Consider the following 18,289-nt stretch of genomic DNA (forward strand, 5'->3'; position numbering starts at 1 on the left):
AGAAAATTCTATCATGTTGAAGAGGCTTTGGTAAAAACGTATTCTGAAGAATTTTTTGTGACCGAGGAAAATGAGATGCAACCTGAATAGTCCTCACCTGAGGAATGGCTAAATAGGTGTAGTGTTCTGTTTGGGAAACGGTATTCCACAAACTGCCTCAGTAAATTGTTGCTTTGTGTTGCACATGTGCCAACAACTAAATTGCTAAAAAAATCTAGTGACATTTTAAAACGAGTTGCAGAATAAGATGTTCTGTGTGCTTTCCGGAAGGTCTGTTTATGCAAAGCAATATTTCATCTTACTGAATTATACATGTACGCACACATACACTCGGTAACATGCAAGCATGAATTACACATGTTCGCAAGGAAACACTTAAGCGTGCAAGCTGAATACAGTGTTCTTTGGGGGTGGGAGGAAGAGAGCTAGAATTCAGGAGACGCCGACTGTCTCTGATGCGAGCCTATCACTCTGATGCGCCATGCCAAGTTGGATGACAGCACACAGAGTTTTGGGATTGTGTTTGGTTTAGTTGCTGATGTAGTAGGAGGGTCATAGATTGATGGTTGGTGTAGGATTGCCCATGAGTCCGGGTCCAGTTTTCCTCCTCTGTGCCTTCTAGTTTATGATCAGTTTGTGGACTGAAGGACTTGCATCATTGGTGTCTTAACATGTTTTTACCTGAGAGACGGTCTTTTCCACAGTCCATCAAGGCCACATCTGCTCTGGCCAGAAATAGCCCAGAGAGCATTTGCCTTGTGAAGGCTAAGCTGTTATTTCGCAGTTTCTTACTTGGCTCTGTGTTTCAACTTTGCTTCGATTTGACAACAGAATGCTGAGCTGTGGAAAGGTCAGTGGAGAGATGATCTAAATACAGAAAAAGGATATGTATATGAGAGAGAGAGAGAAAGGGAGAACGAGGGAGGAAGAAACAGCTCTGTGTGGGGAACCAGATACACTTACAGGAAGCAATCCATTTAAGTCAGAATATTGCTGAGAAACTGGAAAGAAACCGCAGGTTGTTTTATATAACAGGAATAACTTCGAATAGTAGCATGCTGTAGCTTTTCAGTACAAATTAGCTTTTCTCCACTAGCCGATCTTAAGACCAAAACAGCAGACAGCAGACATACTGGCCAGGACCGGAAACCAGTACAGGAGATTTATGGTGCTTCAAGAAAGCTCAGGCCAGTGGTTTTCTCGTTGGCTCCTCTATGCCCTCCAAGTTACATAAGAGGCGCTTACTTCTGCTTCTCTTTTCAGATCAGATACTTAGTATAACCTTCAGGTCAGCGTTTGATTTTCAAGTAGTGAGCTGAGCTTTCTGCTGTTACAGGGGTGACGCTGGCAGAAAATGAAGATAACCCTGAGAGTTCAGAGTCCAGAGCAGATCAGTCCGTAGGGTTAAGAGAGATGGTCCTCAGTTGTATCTTTGGGATATTTCTTGCCATGACCTATGGCTAGTCCTTCTGGAGTGCTGTAGAACACTCAGGTCTGAGTCCATGCTCCTGCAGCTGAATCAACAGCCGTGGGTAATGGCTTAATCGTATGGAGTATCCACACATCTCGGTTACCTCCTCGGTCTTTACTACCTTCTCGGAAAGGCTCGATTGCTGCTTTGTGCTGTTCACGGACCACTGAGACACAGACAGGTTCCGTGACATACCTGGCTTCAGCATCAGAAGCAGGAATTACATCCAGCCACATCGTTCTTACAGCCTGGCCTCTGCGGTGCCGTGCTGAGTCTCACAGTGCTGACTGAAACAAGAGAGGGAAAGGGCTAGAAGAATACTTCTTGGATGAAGCACTTGCCACGCCGATCATGAAGACTGGAGCTCAGATCCTCAGTGTGTTCATAAAAGCTCAGGGGTGTGGCAGTCCTTGTGCAGTCCCAGCATTAGGGCAGGGGGGGACAGAGAATCCCCCAGGCAAGATGGCTGGCTAGATCTGCTAAATCATCAAGCTCTAAGTTCAGCAGGAGCCCGTGTGTTAGAGTGGAGAGTGGTGGAAGAAGATACCTGCCGTCAACCTCTGGCCTCTGCAAACATGTACAAGCACATACATGAAGACACACATACACATACATGCTCATTACACACATAGTTACTCATACACATATAAAATGTTTTGATTATGAAGAGCTACTGAGAAGATACCATGTTTTTTTTTAGGGGCTTCATGAACACTGCTTCTGCTGGCATACTTTCTAGTGGGACATTTTCGATAATGAAGGAGCACCACCAAAAGCCGATGGTCTGTGTTTGGACTCCTATTTACCCAGAATACCTACCTCACCAGTAGAGACTTCGAAGAACCTGCGTGCATATCACCCTACCTACATTGTGGTTAACTTCTGCTATGCCATCAAGCCCCTCCTTCCCCCAGAGGATGGAAATACAGGCAGACGTAGAAATCAGAAATCTCCACCTGCATTGCTAATGCCAGCTAAATATGTTTGATGATTCTGGTCTCGTTTCCTTGTCTGTGGAAAGAAAAATAACACCAAGCACAGAGGAAGGTGTAAGTGAAGACACAGAGGTGTAGAAAGGTCACATGGTGGATACAGGAGCATCTGAGTTTGTTTGTCCCATAAGACAAAGAGGTCATACAACACCCCACTTACCTGTGAAAGCACTGCATAGATCTCCAAGAACCTTCTTTATAGTACGAGCATCAATCTTGGTCCAGTCTTGAACTCTATTTTATATTGCATCTGGAATCTCAAGCTCTCCCCAGATTTGGCACTTGGTGTTTTTGCATCCCAGGTCTAGGAAATATGAAACAAGCTATCTGAAGAAGTAGGCTGGCACTTCTTGGCAACTCCTTCCGCCTAAGGTGAATGATCACCCTTGTCAAGCCCCACAGTCCCACAAGAAAGGTAACTAACTGTCTAAAGACGTCATGGATCCAACTGCCAGCAAGTTAGTGTCAGAGAAAAGAGCAGTGGTTTTCTCCCATAGCTGTAAAGATCCAGATTAGCAGGCACCATGTTAGAAACAGGGGTGGTGGTATTCCGACACTTGGCTCTGGGTAATGACAGAGGAATGAGGTATGTAATACAGGATGACCTTTGAGGGAGGCTGTGGTCCTGTGATCTCATGTGACTGCCTCTCTGATAAGTATCACTTGAAAATGACGCCAGGCCTGAGCAGCTGTGGCAGGCTGTGAGCCACCCTAGGCAGCATGCCATAGCCTGGGGCATTCGCTGACTCCCTGATTTTTTTTTTTTTTCTGCAGAGGTCTCTCCATGGGCAGCCACCAGCAGGAGACTTGTCTGACGTGACAGCAGGACCTTGACAGGGTGACTGGAGCATGGCCTGGAAGCAGCTGTGTGCCCACTGAATGCTCTGCCAGTCCCTCCAGCACAAGACTGACCCCATTCCAAGGGAAGCCAGCCCTGGTTTTGGATGAGAAAAGTAGTCCCCTGGGGAGCTGTGGCTGGGAGTGATGAATCCATCTCCAATGCTTTGAATGGACAGAAGGAGATTAGTCTGGGAGGGTATTAGCCACCCACATGGACCCCTGCAATCCCTTCCTCTGGGCTTTGACAGTTATAGCAGATGATAGAAAACTCATAATGCAAACTGTATTAGACAGAGTTCAGATAGCAACAGGAGCTTTGTGAAGGACAAAGAGTGGAGATGCTGGTGCAGGGTGAGATTCCAAAGCCCCTGCCGCAGATACCCACCCACCTGTCCCTCTCCATCAGGTCAGCCCCACCCCTCTTACTGCACTGACCCTTTTATCCTGAGTAGCCTGGTCCTCTGGACTTTCTCACTTGTCTTTTTTTTTACCAATCAAGTCTCCTTTAAAACAGCAGTTTCTTAGACTTTGATGTCTACGGTTTCCCTCAACTCATCAACATGATGCTCCAGTTTACATTATGCAATCAGGTTTCTCATCACCCAGAATAAACCCATTCCTTTCATTCCGTGGCTATTGTCTCTTCCCTCTTGCCATGTCAGCTTAATGAGAGCCAGCATCTGCAACCATCTGCCATGAGCACTAGAAAAACACCTAGCAGGTAAGGAGGGATGAACAAGAATCGGTTTTAATTAATTCATGAATTCAAGCTAGAACAGGGATGCAGAGGCTTGAGGAGTTTCTCTGTTCTCTGCAGCAGTAGGGAGCCTCGGCACCCTCTTTGAGACATCTCATGCTTCCAGGAGCCGACGCTCCTCTCTCATAATAGAGACTGAATCACTGTGAGTCATAGTTGTCTCCTGGCACCCATGTTTTCCCTGCATAACTCTTCCACTTAGGAATGCTTTGGTGGAAGTAAGAACAATCATCAAGACGTGAGCTCAACAGGGAGGGTGTCATTTTTCTCAAATAAGAAATAACCAGGAAGTTCCCAGTCCGGTGTCATGGTGTCAGGGCGGTCATGAGAGATGCTGGCACCTCCTTTGTGCCTTCTCTTCTTGGCATGAGTGCATGGGTGGTATCCCATGTTTGTCACATGTTGATCACAGTAGCTGTTGCTCTACCAGACAGCGTGTCTGTAACTGGAGAAGAAAAGGAAAAGCAAGAACAGAAAGAAGCATGCCAGGTAAGGTCCCTTTACCTAAAGAAAATAAAAGCTACCCAGAATTACATCCAGCTAGAACTAGATGGCATGGCCCATCACCTAGAGAGTATAAACAACTAGAAAGTCCATTTTCCCTAATGTTGAGCTACTGACGAAGACTTCTGAATAAATCAGGGTTCTCATGGGAAAGATGAGAGTGCTACCTATTGGACATGCTAGAGCTGGGTAGGCATTTGATCACAGACTGGACTTTAAAAAAAACACAGCAATTGAATCTTAAAGATCTCTTATGCAATTGGGCTTTCAAACCATAGGAGAATGTTTGGATTCTTTAAATTCTGTCTTTTGCATCATTACCTTCCTGCAAAGGACTCTTCTTGTCTTAAGCTTGCTCAAGGTAGCCTCTGTGTTTAGAACCAAAGAGTCTTTGTAACAGGAGCATCCACCTACCAGCTCTATCATGTGGTCATCCTGCCTCCCTTGGCAGCTTCGCTGGACCAAATGCTGCTTCTCCAGGGTGACATGGGCAGTGTAGACATTACGTCATCAACTCAATAACACCCTCCTCTTCAGCTTCAGACAGCATGTGCTGAGCTCTGGAAGAGAGGCAGCTCATGTAGACACCAAGACCTGGGTGTGGTGGAGCGTTGGGATTAGGTAGGGATGGGACACTAACCAATGAAGCACAATGAGAGCTGGGTGACAAAGGCCAAGGCATGTATGCTCTGCCTTCTGACTGCCAGCCCAGGTCATCTACTTGTTAAGGCCAAGCTCATGATGACTCATACTGTCACCCTTCCCACAATTAGGAAAGACCCCAGGGGATGCAAAGTCTGTGAGTCCAGCTCTGGGTGCCTGTCACCCACCTACTATACATGTTCACAGCCATGGCAACATTCCCTAGGAAGCTCTTGCTCTGTAACCCATGAGCTTAACATATAGCTTATTTCAATGAATATCTAGGCATTAAGCTTATGCAGGTTTTAAACAGGATTTCTCAAAAACCTCCTTGCAGGATTTGTATGAACAAATGCTTTCTTGATCAAGAAACTATTGGGCACATCTGCTTAAACTGAAACCTCTTCTTCATTGCTATTTAAAAGCTTTCTCTATTCCAACAGGTACAAAAGTATCAAGGAAGGGTGCAATATATGGCATTTTCCAAACCTGTTCAGTCATTGACATTTTTTCCTTTGCATATAGTGAAAGTTGATGCTCTGGAGGAATTATAAACTCTCCAGTTCAGGACATGGACTGAAACAGTCTCAATAATTCCATTGAGAAGCACCTGCTAGTATTGTTTGGGGTCACAGCCTAAAACCCATTATTACCTCTGTTGGGTGTCAAATATTGATGCAGAAACACAACACTCACTGCAAAGGGGGCATTGCTAAAATTCATTCTCTTGTAGACAACATCTAAGCCCTCCTCCTATGGTCTCAATGATAAATTGAGGTTCAGTAACAATATTCACCCTGGGGACCCAATGAGTTTAGGCTTACTTACAGAGCAATGGGTGAGGTTATGAGCAGCTACACTGGAACATCTGTACCCAGCATAGATGATGACTCTCCTATGACTGTGTATAGAGTCCCTATATTCTGTAGCATCTCCCAGAGACCCATGTGCCATTAAGACAGAATTGCACATGACTGGCTGGGGTGAAGGTAGGGTAGCTGCATACTCAGTAAAGGGTCCCTTAACACTTCCTCCACCCCTTTTCTGAGAGGGAAAGTCAACAGTCAACAAGCCCAGTTGTGATGACCTTTGGCAAGCTGGCCAAGCTGGACTTGAAAACATGGTAGCAGTTTTGCTCAGAAAATAGTCCTCTAAATAAGAGGAAAGAGAAAGTCTATTCTGGAGCCAAATATGAATGACTATGGCTCAGAAAGACAAAGTTAAGTTACTTCAAAGTCTGTGTTCTAATGTTGTAACAGTTTGATGATGTTTTTAAGGTAACAGAACAAAAAAGTCATAAATAAGACACTTTATTAATACATCCATAGAAACATCAAGTGAGTAGATTAAAGGAAAGAGGGAAACATGTTACAGCCTCAGGGGCTATCTGACAGCTGTTTGGTTGGTTAGAAAACAGTATTCTATCTGTACAGTCCTGTGGACTTTCTCAATAGTGACAAAGCCTTTAGGTCACATATAGAAGAAGTGATCAAATGGCTACTAAAATATAATGGCCCAAGATAATTTGTGATTAGGCTCTAGACTTCAACCCTCCAATCACTCCATAACTGTTGGAGTTCTCACCAGCCAGTTAACTCTGCTGAAGGTTCAGTAGAAGATGCCATTTCTTTCTGGACATTTACCAATTCCCACAAGAAACATGTGTGTTATGGGTTAGTTTCTAAAGCCTCCCCTGAACATGGGGGTTGAGGAGGGGAGTACTCAGCGGTGAAATGCTGCTGCTGCTGTGCCTGGTGAAGCCATGCAAGTCTAAGAAGACTTTGGCTATGGGCTCAAAGGGAGCATACTGGTGCTTTGTCAGCAGCTACCCACTTGCAGCAAGTATTTTGGGCCACACAAGATGAAGAAGAATGGAGTCTTGGGAGTAGAGTTCAACATTCTGGTACTTGTTTTCAGATACCACAGATCAAAACACCTTGGGTTGATGTGAGGTTGATCAAGGCACGTTGACCATGATGACTGGTGTATGGCTGAAAGATGCATTTGCGTTGTTTAGAGTCTCCTTCCCCAAGAGATCATTTGGTCCAGCATAAGAAATCTATCTTCCTATCAATGTGCAGGTAAACCTCTACAGAGTCCCTGACACAGCTTCCTCCTGCCCTCATATGATTTTAGCACTCTTGCATTGACAAAACCATTTTAGATGAATTTAATGCCTGTATTGTTTATGGTCCTGCCAAAAGTATACCGAAAGGACATTGGGGAAAAAAAGCTTGCCTCCATGGGAGATCTCATCTCTCAAAAGTAAAGGGACTCAAGGGGAGGGGGGTAACACATGTTCTTATTATCACAATTTAAAACATAAAATACAACTTATAAAATAATTCTTAAAACATTATACCCCAAAATTTCAACATCATGTATCCACCAGAGAGTAATGAAAAGTTCTGTTTATCCCAAAAATGAGTATTTCTGGGATATATTAATAATAGCCATTGCTGCCTGGAATTTGCTTCAGCTTTATTTTCCCCTAAATGTATTCTTTGAAGTGTCTATAAAAATTCTTAGTTGTAACTACACTCTGGTATGCTATCTTAGGGCAAAAGAAAGTTGTAAATGAGAATATTGAAATTAGTATGACAGGAATAAAAGCTAACAAGGGTATTGAAGAACCGAGTTGCTCTCAGTCTTTAGACAGATGGTGTTAGGGGCTAAATTATCCCTGCTCCATCTTTCCCAGGATTCACTATTAAAGCCCTGGTCCCCACAACCCCAGAACATCACTGTATTTGGGTAGAGGATCCTTACAGAGGTACTCCAGTTAAAATGAGGTCATTCTGGTTGTCTAAAATCCAGTATCACTAGTGCCCTCAAAGGGGCTGAAAATTGGACACAAATCAGTCAATATGAGGTCATTCTGGTTGTCTAAAATCCAGTATCACTAGTGCCCTCAAAGGCCTGGAAATTAGACACAAATAACCATAAATAGAAGATCTTATGGACAGATATGGCTCCAAGACGGTCACCAAGAAGCTAAAAAGAAAGAGTTTCACACACACACAGCTCTCCAGAGGAACAAACCTGCCAATGCCTTGATTTTGGACTTCCATCCCCCAGAATTACAACCCAGTAAATTACTCTTTAAACAAGTTGATTACAGAAGGCCTTCAAGTTAGTCCTAGCAAATTAACATGGCTATACCTATCAGTTGCTTATTAATTACTTGTGTTGAGGGGATAACTCGTCATGACCAATGAATCCATGGGGAGAGCTCCTAATGGCAGGGACAGACATGGTGGCTACAGTCAACTGGAGCAGGAAGCCAAGAGATCATGTAGTCAACTGCAAACGCAAACCAGAAAGAGATAGAGATGAGACAGAAACAGAGACAGACAGAGCTAGAGACACAGAAAGGACTAAAAGAGGGGTGGGGTTATGAATCTTCATTGGACACCCCAGTAAGGTACCTCCAGAAAAACTCCAATTCCTGAAGATTCCATAACATCCCAAAATAGTATGACAAACCAGGGACCAAGAGTTTAAATACTTGAGCCAACTGAGGACATTTCTCATTCAAAGCACCACTTAGTACCCCTTGATATTTATAGGCCCATGGCTATATCATAATACAAAATGCATTTATTTCATTTTTATGAGTCCCTATAGGCTTCTACAATCTCAATGTTGCTTTTAATCCAAAGTCTCTTGAGATTGGATGCATTCTCCTAACTGTTACCCCCTGTAAATAAAAATTACATAGTTTCAACACCCAATGGCATTGGATATATGCTACCATTCTGAAAAGGAGGAACAGGAATGTGGTGATAAAACACTAGACTAAAGCAAGACTGACATCCAGTAAAAACAATTATCAAATCCTCTAGCTCTATGTCTGATATCTACTGCTCTATTTTCAAAGGGTTAATATGGTTTTACCCCTCCAGTTTTACTGTCTACAGCATGCCTTCCTTCTCATTCCACTTTCTATATGAAGTTCTTCTTGGTAGATTTCTAACTCTCTCTGACATCTCTAACATCTTATGGTCTTTACTAAAATTCAGGGATTCACTTTCCCAACTTCATGCAACAGTCTGTCATGGCCTTGTGGCTTCGTGGATTCCAAGGAGTGCCACTCTGCCACAACTCAATGCCACACATTGACCTCAGCTGTATCCTGAATAAATGGAGGCAGATTATGACCTCAGATTGTGGCCCCATAGCCACATGGATCACACTGCCAAGTTCAGCTACCTCCTTGGGGTGCACATGGCCCTCTACAACCACATTCATGGCAGCTTTTGTTTGTTGAAGCACTTGCTTTCTAGGAACAAGAAACCCTTAATTCTTTCTTCTTTCACAAGTTGAACTCTTATTAGACTGAGAGGTCTCACCCTAAGGGCATCTTTGTCAATGCCCCAGTTCAAAGCAGGAAGTTTCTCTTCAATGACATTAAGCTTCTGAACAATCACATCCTCTTTCAGCACAATCTTTGACTGTTAATTAAGCTTTCTAGTATTCTTTTTCTCTCCAAACTGTACATCTTTTATTTCTTTTTGCCACACTCACTCTTTATTATTGTAGACCTACATAAGAGTTGCCAGTAACCACCATGCAAAACACTCAGTATTACACTGTCTTGAAATTTCCTCCACCAAAGCATGAGTCTATTTCTTTTACTTTCCTTAGGCAAGTTCTTAGGGCATAGGCAGACAGAATCTTGCATTCAGAAGAATGGACTCTAGCCCAGTTCTTATCAAGATATTGTTTGAAGCCTCTTGATTTTCCATAGTCTACATTGTTCTCAGCACTTCTGTTACATAGACTCTATTAGAATGGCCCATTAAGTTATGCTGATAAAACATTTATTGTCCAAAGTTTCAAAGTCTTCCCATATTGAAGAAAAAAGCATTGTCAGCTCCTTAACATCACCAGACCACTCTCTGGTACAAACTTTTATATTTGTTCCTCTCTGATGCAGTGACAAAACACCATGACCAAAATTCACTTATGGAAGAAAGAGTTTATTTTGGCTTATGTCACCGAAGGGTATTTAATGGAAACCACCACACTGTGTGTCTAGGCGTACCTTTTTTCTATAGCATTGGGGTGAATAGCCTTTGAAAGTCTTCATTTCTTTAGGTCAGGTATGGAGACAGTCTCTCAAGAACTCTGCAGAGATCTTTCTACACAAGGTGTCCCTTTCATCTTCATGAGAATGGATCAGAGACCAGTTGAAACTAGCTTTAAATGTATACTTCTTGGCTAGCCTAATGCATTTTCCAGTAATGACTTAGAAAGTAAAAGAGGCTCAAGGCAATGCTCAGGAAAAGGGCAAAGCATTCAAGTTCATATATTTTCACAAGAAATTCATCAGAAAAACTAATAGATTCTAAGACAAGTGCTAGGGTGGGGCCCATTCAGTGAGACCAATCACAAACATCAATGTTATAATGTTCTCTATGGCAAAACCTCTACAAGACAAGCACACATTTCCCCCTCTTTTCATGGTCTATTCCTGGGTTCTTTTCACTAAAATGTTCAACATGAATCATGTTTCAGGAATAACTACTAAACTTGTGAATGTTGTTATCCTGTCCCATCTTACCAATAAAATGTTAATAACAATAACTTCCATATTATTTCTTAACCCCTCATCCGCATGGTTTCCTTTCCTATAAACCCAGACCACCAATGCATCTTCAAAGCTGCAATGTAGAGTTGATGCCAAAGTCACAATGAGTAAGATGTACATTCTGGCAATGAAAAGTGCAATTCTTTTTTTTTTTTTTTTTTTTTGTAAAGAATTTTTTTTTTATTTTTTATTTTATTTATTTTTTTTTATTAACTTGAGTATTTCTTATATACATTTCGAGTGTTATTCCCTTTCCCGGTTTCCGGGCAAACATCCCCCTCCCCCCTCCCCTTCCTTATGGGTGTTCCCCTCCCAACCCTCCCCCCATTGCCACCCTCCCCCCATAGACTAGTTCACTGTGGGTTCAGTCTTAGCAGGACCCAGGGCTTCCCCTTCCACTGGTGCTCTTACTAGGATATTCATTGCTACCTATGGGGTCAGAGTCCAGGGTCAGTCCATGTATAGTCTTTAGGTAGTGGCTTAGTCCCTGGAAGCTCTGGTTGCTTGGCATTGTTGTACTTTTGGGGTCTCAAGCCCCTTCAAGCTCTTCCAGTTCTTTCTCTGATTCCTTCAATAGGGGACCTATTCTCAGTTCAGTGGTTTGCTGCTGGCATTCGCCTCTATATTTGCTGTATTCTGGCTGTGTCTCTCAGGAGCGATCTACATCCGGCTCCTGTCGGTCTGCACTTCTTTGCTTCATCCATCTTGTCTAATTGGGTGGCTGTATATGTATGGGCCACATGTGGGGCAGGCTCTGAATGGGTGTTCCTTCAGTCTCTGTTTTAATCTTTGCCTCTCCCTTCCCTGCCAAGGGTATTCTTTTTCCTCATTTAAAGAAGGAGTGAAGCATTCACATTTTGATCATCCGTCTTGAGTTTCGTTTGTTCTAGGGATCTAGGGTAATTCAAGCATTTGGGCTAATAGCCACTTATCAATGAGTGCATACCATGTATGTCTTTCTGTGATTGGGTTAGCTCACTCAGGATGATATTTTCCAGTTCCAACCATTTGCCTACGAATTTCATAAACTCGTTGTTTTTGATAGCTGAGTAATATTCCATTGTGTAGATGTACCACATTTTCTGTATCCATTCCTCTGTTGAAGGGCATCTGGGTTCTTTCCAGCTTCTGGCTATTATAAATAAGGCTGCGATGAACATAGTGGAGCACGTGTCTCTTTTATATGTTGAGGCATCTTTTGGGTATATGCCCAAGAGAAGTATAGCTGGATCATCAGGCAGTTCAATGTCCAATTTTCTGAGGAATCTCCAGACTGATTTCCAGAATGGTTTTACCAGTCTGCAATCCCACCAACAATGGAGGAGTGTTCCTCTTTCTCCACATCCTTGCCAGCATCTGCTGTCACCTGAGTTTTTGATCTTACCATTCTCACTGGTGTGAGGTGAAATCTCAGGGTTGTTTTGATTTGCATTTCCCTTATGACTAAAGATGTTGAACATTTCTTTAGGTGTTTCTCAGCCATTCGGCATTCCTCAGCTGTGAATTCTTTGTTTAGCTCTGAACCCCATTTTTAATAGGGTTATTTGTTTCCCTGCGGTCTAACTTCTTGAGTTCTTTGTATATTTTGGAAATAAGGCCTCTATCTGTTGTAGGATTGGTAAAGATCTTTTCCCAATCTGTTGGTTGCCGTTTTGTCCTAACCACAGTGTCCTTTGCCTTACAGAAGCTTTGCAGTTTTATGAGATCCCATTTGTCGATTCTTGATCTTAGAGCATAAGCCATTGGTGTTTTGTTCAGGAAATTTTTTCCAGTGCCCATGTGTTCCAGATGCTTCCCTAGTTTTTCTTCTATTAGTTTGAGTGTGTCTGGTTTGATGTGGAGGTCCTTGATCCACTTGGACTTAAGCTTTGTACAGGGTGATAAGGATGGATCGATCTGCATTCTTCTACATGTTGCCCTCCAGTTGAACCAGCACCATTTGCTGAAAATACTATCTTTTTTCCATTGGATGGTTTTGGCTCCTTTGTCAAAAATCAAGTGACCATAGGTGTGTGGGTTCATTTCTGGGTCTTCAATTCTATTCCATTGGTCTATCTGTCTGTCTCTGTACCAATACCATGCAGTTTTTATCACTATTGCTCTGTAATACTGCTTGAGTTCAGGGATAGTGATTCCCCCTGAAGTCCTTTTATTGTTGAGGATAGCTTTAGCTATCCTGGGTTTTTTGTTATTCCAGATGAATTTGCAAATTGTTCTGTCTAACTCTTTGAAGAATTGGATTGGTATTTTGATGGGGATTGCATTGAATCTGTAGATTGCTTTTGGTAAAATGGCCATTTTTACCATATTAATCCTGCCAATCCATGAGCATGGGAGATCTTTCCATCTTCTGAGGTCTTCTTCAATTTCTTTCCTCAGTGTCTTGAAGTTCTTATTGTACAGATCTTTTACTTGCTTGGTTAAAGTCACACCGAGGTACTTTATATTATTTGGGTCTATTATGAAGGGTGTCGTTTCCCTAATTTATTTCTCGGCTTGTTTCTCTTTTGTATAGAGGAAGGCAACTGATTTATTTGAGTTAATTTTATACCCAGCCACTTTGCTGAAGTTGTTTATCAGCTTTAGTAGTTCTCTGGTGGAACTTTTGGGATCACTTAAATATACTATCATGTCATCTGCAAATAGTGATATTTTGACCTCTTCTTTTCCGATCTGTATCCCTTTGATCTCCTTTTGTTGTCTGATTGCTCTGGCTAGAACTTCAAGAACTATATTGAATAAGTAGGGAGAGAGTGGGCAGCCTTGTCTGGTCCCTGATTTTAGTGGGATTGCTTCAAGTTTCTCTCCATTTAGTTTAATGTTAGCAACTGGTTTGCTGTATATGGCTTTTACTATGTTTAGGTATGGGCCTTGAATTCCTATTCTTTCCAGGACTTTTATCATGAAGGGGTGTTGAATTTTGTCAAATGCTTTCTCAGCATCTAATGAAATGATCATGTGGTTCTGTTCTTTCAGTTTGTTTATATAATGGATCACGTTGATGGTTTTCCGTATATTAAACCATCCCTGCATGCCTGGGATGAAGCCTACTTGATCATGGTGGATGATTGTTTTGATGTGCTCTTGAATTCGGTTTGCCAGAATTTTATTGAGTATTTTTGCGTCGATATTCATAAGGGAAATTGGTCTGAAGTTCTCTTTCTTTGTTGTGTCTTTGTGTGGTTTAGGTATAAGAGTAATTGTGGCTTCGTAGAAGGAATTCGGTAGTGCTCCATCTGTTTCAATTTTGTGGAATAGTTTGGATAATATTGGTATGAGGTCTTCTATGAAGGTTTGATAGAATTCTGCACTAAACCCGTCTGGACCTGGGCTCTTTTTGGTTGGGAGACCTTTAATGACTGCTTCTATTTCCTTAGGAGTTATGGGGTTGTTTAACTGGTTTATCTGTTCCTGATTTAACTTCGATACCTGGTATCTGTCTAGGAAATTGTCCATTTCCTGAAGATTTTCAAGTTTTGTTGAATATAGGTTTTTATAGTAAGATCTGATGATTTTTTGAATTTCCTCCGAATCTGTAGTTATGTCTCCCTTTTCATTTCTGATTTTGTTAATTTGGACACACTCTCTGTGTCCTCTCGTTAGTCTGGCTAAGGGTTTATCTATCTTGTTGATTTTCTCAAAGAACCAACTTTTGGTTCTGTTGATTCTTTCTATGGTCCTTTTTGTTTCTACTTGGTTGATTTCAGCTCTGAGTTTGATTATTTCCTGCCTTCTACTCCTCCTGGGTGTATTTGCTTCTTTTTGTTCTAGAGCTTTTAGGTGTGCTGTCAAGCTGCTGACATATGCTCTTTCCTGTTTCTTTCTGCAGGCACTCAGCGCTATGAGTTTTCCTCTTAGCACAGCTTTCATTGTGTCCCATAAGTTTGAGTATGTTGTATCTTCATTTTCATTAAATTCTAAAAAGTTTTTAATTTCTTTCTTTATTTCTTCCTTGACCAGGTTATCATTGAGTAGAGCATTGTTCAATTTCCACGTATATGTGGGCATTCTTCCCTTATTGTTATTGAAGACCAGTTTTAGGCCGTGGTGGTTCGATAGCACGCATGGGATTATTTCTATCTTTCTGTATCTGTTGAGGCCCGTTTTTTGACCAATTATATGGTCAATTTTGGAGAAAGTACCATGAGGAGCTGAGAAGAAGGTATATCCTTTTGCTTTAGGATAGAATGTTCTATAAATATCCGTTAAGTCCATTTGGCTCATGACTTCTCTTAGTCTGTCTACATCACTGTTTAATTTCTGTTTCCATGATCTGTCCATTGATGAGAGTGGGGTGTTGAAATCTCCCACTATTATTGTGTGAGGTGCAATGTGTGTTTTGAGCTTTAGTAAGGTTTCTTTTACATATGTAGGTGCCCTTGTATTTGGGGCATAGATATTTAGGATTGAGAGTTCATCTTGGTTGATTTTTCCTTTGATGAATATGAAGTGTCCTTCCTTATCTTTTTTGATGACTTTTAGTTGGAAATTGATTTTATTTGATATTAGAATGGCTACTCCAGCTTGCTTCTTCTGACCATTTGCTTGGAAAGTTGTTTTCCAGCCTTTCACTCTGAGGTAGTGTCTGTCTTTGTCTCTGAGGTGTGTTTCCTGTAGGCAGCAGAATGCAGGGTCCTCGTTGCGTATCCAGTTTGTTAATCTATGTCTTTTTATTGGGGAGTTGAGGCCATTGATATTGAGAGATATTAAGGAATAGTGATTATTGCTTCCCGTTATATTCATATTTGATGTGAGGTTATGTTTGTGTGCTTTCATTCTCTTTGTTTTGTTGCCAAGACGATTAGTTTCTTGCTTCTTCTAGGGTATAGCTTGCCTCCTTATGTTGGGCTTTACCATTTATTATCCTTTGTAGTGCTGGATTTGTAGAAAGATATTGTGTAAATTTGGTTTTGTCATGGAATATCTTGGTTTCTCCATCAATGTTAATTGAGAGTTTTGCTGGATACAGTAATCTGGGCTGGCATTTGTGTTCTCTTAGGGTCTGTATAACATCAGTCCAGGATCTTCTGGCCTTCATAGTTTCTGGCGAGAAGTCTGGTGTGATTCTGATAGGTCTCCCTTTATATGTTACTTGACCTTTTTCCCTTACTGCTTTTAATATTCTTTCTTTATTTTGTGCGTTTGGTGTTTTGACAATTATGTGACGGGAGGTGTTTCTTTTCTGGTCCAATCTATTTGGAGTTCTGTAGGCTTCCTGTATGTCTATGGGTATCTCTTTTTTTAGGTTAGGGAAGTTTTCTTCTATGATTTTGTTGAAGATATTTACTGGTCCTTTGAGCTGGGAGTCTTCACTCTCTTCTATACCTATTATCCTTAGGTTTGATCTTCTCATTGAGTCCTGGATTTCCTGTATGTTTTGGACCAGTAGCTTTTTCTGCTTTACATTATCTTTGACAGTTGAGTCAATGATTTCTATGGAATCTTCTGCTCCTGAGATTCTCTCTTCCATCTCTTGTCTTCTGTTGGTGAAGCTTGTATCTACAGCTCCTTGTCTCTTCTTTTGGTTTTCTATATCCAGGGTTGTTTCCATGTGTTCTTTCTTGATTGCTTCTATTTCCATTTTTAATTCCTTCAACTGTTTGATTGTGTTTTCCTGGAATTCTTTCAGGGATTTTTGCGATTCCTCTCTGTAGGCTTTTACTTGTTTATTAATGTTTTCCTGTGCTTCCCTATGTGTGTTCAGGTCTTTCCTGAAGTCCTCCAGCATCATGATCAAATATGATTTTGAAACTAGATCTTGCTTTTCTGGTGTGTTTGGATATTCCATGTTTGTTTTGGTGGGAGAATTGGGCTCCGATGATGGCATGTAGTCTTGGTTTCTGTTGCTTGGGTTCCTGCGCTTGCCTCTCGCCATCAGATTATCTCTAGTGTTACTTTGTTCTGCTATTTCTGACAGTGGCTAGACTGTCCTATAAGCCTGTGTGTCAGGAGTGCTGTAGACCTGTTTTCCTGTTTTCTTTCAGTCAGTTATGGGGACAGAGTGTTCTGCTTTCGGGCGTGTAGTTTTTCCTCTCTACAGGCCTTCAGCTGTTCCTGTGGGCCTGTGTCTTGAGTTCACCAGGCAGCTTTCTTGCAGCAGAAAATTTGGTCTTACCTGTGGTCCCGAGGCTCAGGTTTGCTCGTGGGGTGCTGTCCAGGGGCTCTCTGCAGCGGCAGCAACCAGGAAGACCTGTGCCGCCCCTTCCGGGAGCTTCAGTGCACCAGGGTTCCAGATGGACTTTGGCTTTTTCCTCTGGCGTCCGAGATGTGTGTGCAGGGAGCAGTCTCTTCTGGTTTCCCAGGCCTGTCTGCCTCTCTGAAGGTTTAGCCCTCCCTCCCACGGGATTTGGGTGCAGAGAACTGTTTATCCGGTCTGTTTCCTTCAGGGTCCGGCGGTGTCTCCGGCAGGGGTCCTGCCGCTCCTGGGCCCTCCCCCACGGGAGCCCAGAGGCCTTATACAGTTTCCTCTTGGGCCAGGGATGTGGGCAGGGGTGAGCAGTGTTGGTGGTCTCTTCCGCTCTGCAGCCTCAGGAGTGCCCACCTGACCAGGCGGTTGGGTCTCTCTCTCACCGGGTCTGGGAGCAGAGAGCTGCTGCGGGCCGGGATCCGCGGGTGTCGTAAAGAATTTTTAAAATCCTTTAAAGTTGCTTGTAATATTCTTTCAAAGCAGTCATTTTAGCTCCTCAGACTCTGGCTCTCGTTTCTGCTGCACTGAATACTCCAGGACAGCTGAACTAGGCTATGAGACATGGCTCAGGTTCCCATCTTCTAAAATCTCTCTCTCTCTCTCTCTCTCTCTCTCTCTCTCTCTCTCGGGAGGCCAGGGTGGTGATGGGTCAGGATGGCTCCAGCTTCCCAAGTGATACCCACTTCTGAATGCACTTCCTATTAGTGCTTGTGAAAGAATAAAAAGAAAAGTGCAATTCTTAACGCTGTAAAGCAAAGCTGGTGCTCTGGCCCCTTCTCTGCTCTCGTGTGCCAAAGGAAGTAAGAAGATAAGCATTTTGCTCTATGTGTTTTTATCATTGCAGGCCGGGTGACCTTCATAAACAGCCAAACAGCTGACATGGCATCAACTCAACTAAAAGAAGAGTCAACACCCTCTGCAAACCATAAATCCAGAATTCTCAACAACAGTTCTGGGTTTGGGTCCCAAAGAGATGGAACACTCCTATGAGAATAAATTGAAGCATCTTTAATGAAACTTGCTTACTTACTAACTTTGTTTATTTATTCATTTATTTTACAAATGTGTATACAGGTATAATAGAACCACAAGAAACTGAAACACTTTTACCACTCCCCAGGCCCTAGAAGACCAGAAAGAGTTATCTGAATGTAAAAGGAGAAAAGCACTGTGAAAAGACATAAGGCCAGTGGTGGCCTCACAAGGAGGAAACAAGACCATATTAGTCAACCCCTTGCTTTTATTCACCTCCTTCTCATCAGCTTCCAAATGGAAGCTGGACCCCCAGTGATCTCACAGACAG

At 42.4% G+C, this 18,289-nt stretch overlaps 1 long non-coding RNA gene across 2 annotated transcripts; it reads left to right on the forward strand.

Moving 5' to 3' along the window:
- Positions 1–4,273: 4,273 nt before the first annotated feature.
- LOC120100010 (uncharacterized) lies at positions 4,274–17,998 on the forward strand. 2 transcript variants are annotated; one of them, XR_005499616.2, is made up of 3 exons: positions 4,274–4,549; positions 7,124–7,287; positions 17,831–17,998. It is a non-coding gene; the product is annotated as an uncharacterized LOC120100010 (long non-coding RNA). The 2 variants fall into 2 exon arrangements; XR_010063220.1 differs by lacking the exon at positions 7,124–7,287.
- The last annotated feature ends 291 nt before the right edge of the window (positions 17,999–18,289 follow it).

The sequence above is a fragment of the Rattus norvegicus genome, chromosome 1 (genome assembly GCF_036323735.1).
Source record: "Rattus norvegicus strain BN/NHsdMcwi chromosome 1, GRCr8, whole genome shotgun sequence".
In the NCBI taxonomy this organism is placed as follows: domain Eukaryota; kingdom Metazoa; phylum Chordata; class Mammalia; order Rodentia; family Muridae; genus Rattus; species Rattus norvegicus.